General features: G+C 43.0%; 1 protein-coding gene across 1 annotated transcript in view; it reads right to left on the bottom strand.

The window, feature by feature from the left end:
• Positions 1-949: 949 nt before the first annotated feature.
• Positions 950-6,000, bottom strand: part of SNRPB2 (small nuclear ribonucleoprotein polypeptide B2) — a 303,056-nt gene continuing 298,005 nt past the window's right edge. Inside the window, exon 7 of the mRNA XM_049800159.1 lies at positions 950-960. The gene's annotated coding sequence lies outside the window, so the exon portion shown is untranslated. The remainder of the gene's footprint in view (positions 961-6,000) is intronic.

Here is a 6,000-nt window from a genome sequence, read left to right as displayed (position 1 = left end):
GAAAACTTCCCTTGTGCCTGGTGTGGGGTTTTTTAAACTTTTCTCGGTTTGATCAGTTTTATAGCAGTTGGTGAATTCTCAGTTTCTTGTCCCCAAGACACAAACCTCTCTGGATCGTTTACTTCTCCCTCTTAAATTTCAGTCTGTTGCTAGACTGCCTTTGACAGCTTTGAGAGGCTGACTGATGGTCCAGACAGACAGTGCAGGTTTTAAAAACTGCTTTTTGAATTAGAAGCTGTCTGGTTCACTCTTGTGATGCTGCACTGAAGACATGATCCAGTAGAAGTCAGCCCTGCTCAGTACCTTTCATTATGTATTTGCTACTGGAGACAATTTAAGCATCCTATCTAGTTTTATTAACTTTCAGAAACTTAAGGCAGGATTTTAGCAGTTCTCTGCTACATATTTGGGGGGGGAGGGGGGGAGGAGGGAGGAGAAAAACCAATGGCAGGTGTTTAAAATTTGCAGTCTTCTCTGTGCTGAGCATGTGTAATGCTTAATTTAATTTTGTGGCTATGTATTCAGCTCCTGCATTGTGATGCGGCATAGCTGAGAAGATGCATCTGACAGTAGGTCCCTAAAGAGAGCAAACACCCTCCGGTGTGGATGCCGTTAGGAAAAACTTCATCATTTGCCAGTTGTTTGGGTTCAGACTGTGGGTTCCCAGGCAGGAAAAAGCAAGAACAGCTGCTGGCATCAGGGGCAGGGAAGGGTTGCTGTGTGCACTCTGGTGCTGCTGGGGAGGGAAGGGACAGTGTCTGGCCTCCATCTCACTCCTTTTTTCGGTCCATGGGGGCAGGAAGGGCTCATCAGCTCTGAATGGCAGTTTAACCTGGGTGGCAGGTGACTGGTAGCTGTAAGGATCATAGACAGCTTTTCAGATTTCCATGTGCTGGAATATGTGTGGCGTGTGGTCCCACTCCTCTTCCTCTGTGAAGGCAGCTGAAGGCAACTATCCATCTTTAACAAGACCCTCACACAGAGCCACCCCTGGGGCAGGAGCAGGAGAGTAGCAAGGATTCAAGCCATCCTCCTCCTTTCTCCCCAGTCTGCTGGAGGCTCCTGGCCCTGTTTGCCAAGCCAGACATCCCACCACCGTCACTGCTGAGATGCGACCAGCTCTACCCCTGCATCACTGTTAGTAGCGCTCCCCAAAGAGCCAGGCTGGCATACGCAGACATCTTTTGTATACCAGCCCAAAATTTAAGTTTATAATTTTGACCCCTTTTCAAGCTCTTATCTCGTTGTCTCCCTTCCCCATTTCTGCTACTTCATTGAGGGTATTTTTTTCAGCAGAGACTGTATGTCTTCTCTGGCTCCTGTTTTCCTTGTTCTGGCTGTTACAGGAATTCAGATTATCGCCTACGGGGCTCAAATGGAGTCCATATTCAATTCAACAGCCTTTTCACCCCCTCCGGAGGAAATCGGACAAACACCCTATCAGAAAGCAAAGCTTCCTACTGTGTTTTTCCTGGGTGGAAGGAAAGGCCCTGTGGTTTACGAAGCATGCTATGTCTTTTCTTTCCTCATTTTATGAAGTCTTTAGGGAGAAAACTGTCTTTATATTCTCTCTACTATACTGTGAAGTATACTGTTAGCCCCATCAAAATTATGTATCAATTACAATGTTTTCCCCCAAAAAAAGGAAATGGGAAAAAACCTTAAGCTTGCATGGGGAGATTTGGGCTGAAATATTTCATTCCTAAGAGACATTCTGAAAACAAAGAATTGTTCAAATAAGTAGGTTGGTTGTTCTGAAGTACCAAGGTAATGGTCACAGTACTTATCTTAATAAATGAATGTTATTTCCACAAAGACAAAATAGATATTTCAATTTTCAGCAGTTTCAGGGTGACAACATGCAGACATATCAGAGTATCTCCAAAATGTTCTGTTCTTCCAAATAAGCAATATTATAAAATAATGAGGTATATGGATAGGGGCCATCCTGTGCCCCAAGTTGGGGGATGCTGAACTTTGAAAGGAGCATTATCTGCAATTAAATCAAACTTTTTTCTCACTTTCTTCAGTTCCACTTTTCCCCCACAAGTCTGAGATCTAATACAACTGTCATCTTCAAGAAGTCTCATTTCTTTTTGATATATTGTCCTTCACTGCTTTGTGCATTATTCATTCAGAAAGGGAAACAAAAAACCCCAAGTGGTTAGATTAAAAAGAAGGTAGAAAATGAAAAATAAAATCCTGAGAATTTACCCCATTTTCATGTCTGATTCTTTGACTGAAAGGGTGTCTTTCAGAGTAGTGTTCCTTCTGGTTTATAGCCAAAAGGAAGGGGAAAAAAAAAATCTCTCATCTTAACTTGGTAAAGCTTGTCTGCCTAATACTGCAATTGGGAAACTTACTTACTACTACAGACTTGCCAGTACAAAAATTGCCAGACCAAAAATTTACTGTGATTTTTATTTTGTTTATGATTGCTACAGAAAATCAGTGATGGTGTTTTCTTTAATCTGATTCCTCATATCATGCCTAGGTCTCTGAAGAGCACAACCTAACACCAGGTGTGTGCAGCAGATCTTCTGCTGACCTGATTTCACAGTGGGAGCTTAGCAAAGGATCTGTCCCATGAGTGCAGTTGCTTTGGGGCATTTATTTGAGCTGGTTTGAGGGCGATGGCGTGTCCTGAGCAATGCAGCAGATATACACCTTTACAACAGCACACTCACCACTGTTGGGAGAGTGGTCCTGACCCCAGCAGAGTTTGGTCCCCTTGAGCAGAAGCAATGGCTTGTTGCAGCTCGTCTGTTATCACAACAAGGATAAAACCCAGCTTGAGAATGAATTCTCTATAGGAATCACTGGCGTTACTTATGTCAGGAACTGGTGCGTTCCCATTGCCTACTCCTGCTGTAGGACTACAGCCCTCTGGTGGTACCTAATCATGTATTTTGTGGAGAGCTGCATAACTTTACAGCTAAAACTCAACTTTGGGCCCTGACCTTTATGGTGGTGTCTGGAGGGGTAGGAAAATCTCTGGGGGAAAATCTCCAAAAAGGAGGGTGCAAGTTGGCATCCAGCTGTGATGCACTGTACGGAAATCACCCATCAGAGAACAATTTCTAAAGCAAATACGAAGACTGCATGGAAGGGCGCTTAAGCAGTTGGAGGGTATGGATCTCACAGGACTGGGAGAGACCTCAGAAATCATTGCCAGGGCCCTGGGGGCACAAAGAGGCCAGTAAGGGCCCCCCTTGTAGTGACCTGACAGTTATCAGTAAACTATTCTCCTTCCTAAAGTAGGATGAACAAAATATCCCTCAGTCCTGAGAGATGTTTGCCTTCCCTGATCCTTAAAGTGCTTCAGTGACCGAGATTTTGCAATCTTTTCTTTCCTCTGCTTTATTAGAGGAACGGTTAGATTACTTTCCTCATAACTCATTCATATCTTATATTGCAGAGTTTAAACTCATTATTTCTTGTCCTATTCGCTATGGGCATGGAAAAGAAAAGAAAACCAAACCTTTTATTAGTGTGCTCGGCTCTTTCGTACTTGAATATACATCACTTTGAGTCTTCCTTAAAGCTAATCAGCACCAATTCATTTAATCTTTCTCGCTGGTCATATTCACAAAGAATTTCTGCTTTGAATGCCTTCACAGCAGCTCTTTTCAGCCATGTGATGTGACATACTTGGACGTTGCTTTTGAGTGTCAGTTCTCAAAATGAAGAATAACCTCAGTTTCCATCTAATGAGACTTTGCCATGAAATGTTCGTGACGCGTTTCATTAGCACACTCTGCTCTGAAGTTTTGTTCTGGGCTACAGGAAACTCTGGGCCATAGTATCAGGCTCTGAATAAAGAAAAATAACTTGAAAAGACAACAATAGTGAGCCGAGCGCCTCAGCTGGACTGTACTGCTAGAGCCCTATCGTTGTCTGTGATCATTTCATAGCAGCTGAATAGACATACTAACAAGCTGTCATATTATTACTGAGAAATTACTGAGCTTGGAGGATTAATTTGAAAACCCTGAGCAGGCTGCCTGTGGGGATCTGTTTTGATTCTTACCCTGTCTCGACCCACTGAGGTTGGAAGGGTTTTTCCCATGAGGAAAGGAGCAGAGCTGGAAGTCCCCTGGGTAAGGAGGGGGTCCGGGAGCCCCAGGGTTGCCCTGCAGCCACGGCCAGCACAAGCTCAGCTACCAACCTGGGAGACCACAGCTAGGGCTGGGCCTGATCTTAGCAGAAAGCTAAGGTTTCATTTGGATTGTTTTTTGGGGTTTGTTTTTTTTTTTTTAATTTGTTTTGATTTAGCGTGAGGAACTTGTGTTGGCTTAGCCAAGCAGTAATGAGTACAAGCAGGTTGGTGGCACTCCCAAAATATTCTCATATTGTGCATAAGGGATGTAGCCAAGTTAGTCTGTGAAGAAGTTTATACAGTATAAGCAATTAAAGAAGAAACAAACCACCCTCTTGTACCAGGGATTTATCGAGCTGTGCAGCAGTAGGTGAACACCCATTCTGGGGTGATGGTGATGTATCGTGTAGCACATTTAAACTGCAAAGAACGAGCCTTCAGGTTGTGTTCTTGGAAGAACAAGTCACACCTATTCTGGGGGCAGAGAGGGAAAGATACAAATGGTTTCTTTATGTTCCTTCTTATTTATACTGCAGGCATTAGATTAAAAAGATTGCATGTTTTGTGTGGAAGTGTTTCTGTATATACACTCATTGATTTAAATCTAAAAAGGTTCCAAGCAGCAGTTTGTCAGACACTTCATTAATGTGTGTATAGATAACCTTTCAGTCTTTGAGCGATCTTTAAGTAGGAAACAGTGCAGGATGCCTTTGTAAGAAATTCACCTTGGTGGTCTGTTAGATGAGCCAAATAATTCAGTGCGTAACAGGAGCAGATTGATTTTTCTGTGGTGTTTTCAGTGCTCTGTGTTTGAAAAGAAGAATAACAATTGCAGTCTAGGCCAAACTAGTTTTCATTTCAGGCTGTCTCATTCTGGTTTGCTGCATTTGAGTGTTCATGAGCTGTCTGGAGGGCAGAGTGTCTTCTTAAACCACCTGACTAAAAGTCAGAGCCTCTGTCACAAAAAGTCGCTGACACAGATCCTGAAGTCACGTAAGCTTGCTTTGGCCCCAGTAAAGCAGTGTCTATAGCAGGTCAGCAGGGAAAACAGCCCAAGGTGAGATCTTACTGAATCAGGAACCCCATCTCAGAGAAATGCATGTAATAGCAAAACATGCTATAGCATATAGAAATACATGCTATAGCAAACCCAGATTTTCCTAGTAGAAAGGATGGGATAAATTTTAATAATAAAAATTGGCACTGCAAGGGTTCCCCTGCAGACAGACCACTCTGTTTAGGGACACGGTGGGTTGCTAAGAGGCCTCTATATAAATTTTCATTTTATTACCCAAGGAGTTAAGGTGCATGGTCAGCATGGAGTCAGGGCTGTTTGCAGCCCTAGAGAGAGGGATGGGATAGTACTTACATAGGCTATTATTGTACTGAAAGGCTACCTAAAGCCTAAAAAATTCTTGCCGTGAAAATACACTGCCCCCAATCCAGCAGAATCTACTTTCTGTTCTCTTCTGGAAGACTAACTTTGTAAAAAGCTCAGCTACATTGTTCAGCTGGGCAGGCTTGTCCAGCCAAAGAGCTGCAAATGCCGACGTGTTTGTGCAGCATGGAAAGCAGTGCTTTCATGTCCACCACTATATAAAGTTCCCAAACTTTTCTAAAAAAATCTACCTGTGTTTTGTTATTTGTGTAGTTCAGAGGCTGCATGTAGAGCTGCACAATGTGTGTGCAAAGCCTAGCTTGATTTTCTGAAAGATCATCTGATCTTTCCTCGTTGCACTTCCAAACAATCTGAAGCAGAATAGAAAAGATGCAGAAAACTTCTAATGAATCTTTTTTCCTTTTGATACAGATTTGATAACACAGATCCCAAACTTTAGAGTTGCCTGACCACCCAGCTTCTTTCTTTGCCTCTGCACTTGCCGTTGTGAGGCCACTCTCTG

This window comes from Accipiter gentilis, chromosome 5 (genome assembly GCF_929443795.1).
Source record: "Accipiter gentilis chromosome 5, bAccGen1.1, whole genome shotgun sequence".
Lineage (NCBI taxonomy): Eukaryota > Metazoa > Chordata > Aves > Accipitriformes > Accipitridae > Astur > Astur gentilis.
Note: the sequence above shows the minus strand (reverse complement) of the source record. Positions and strands in the feature narration are given on the sequence as shown.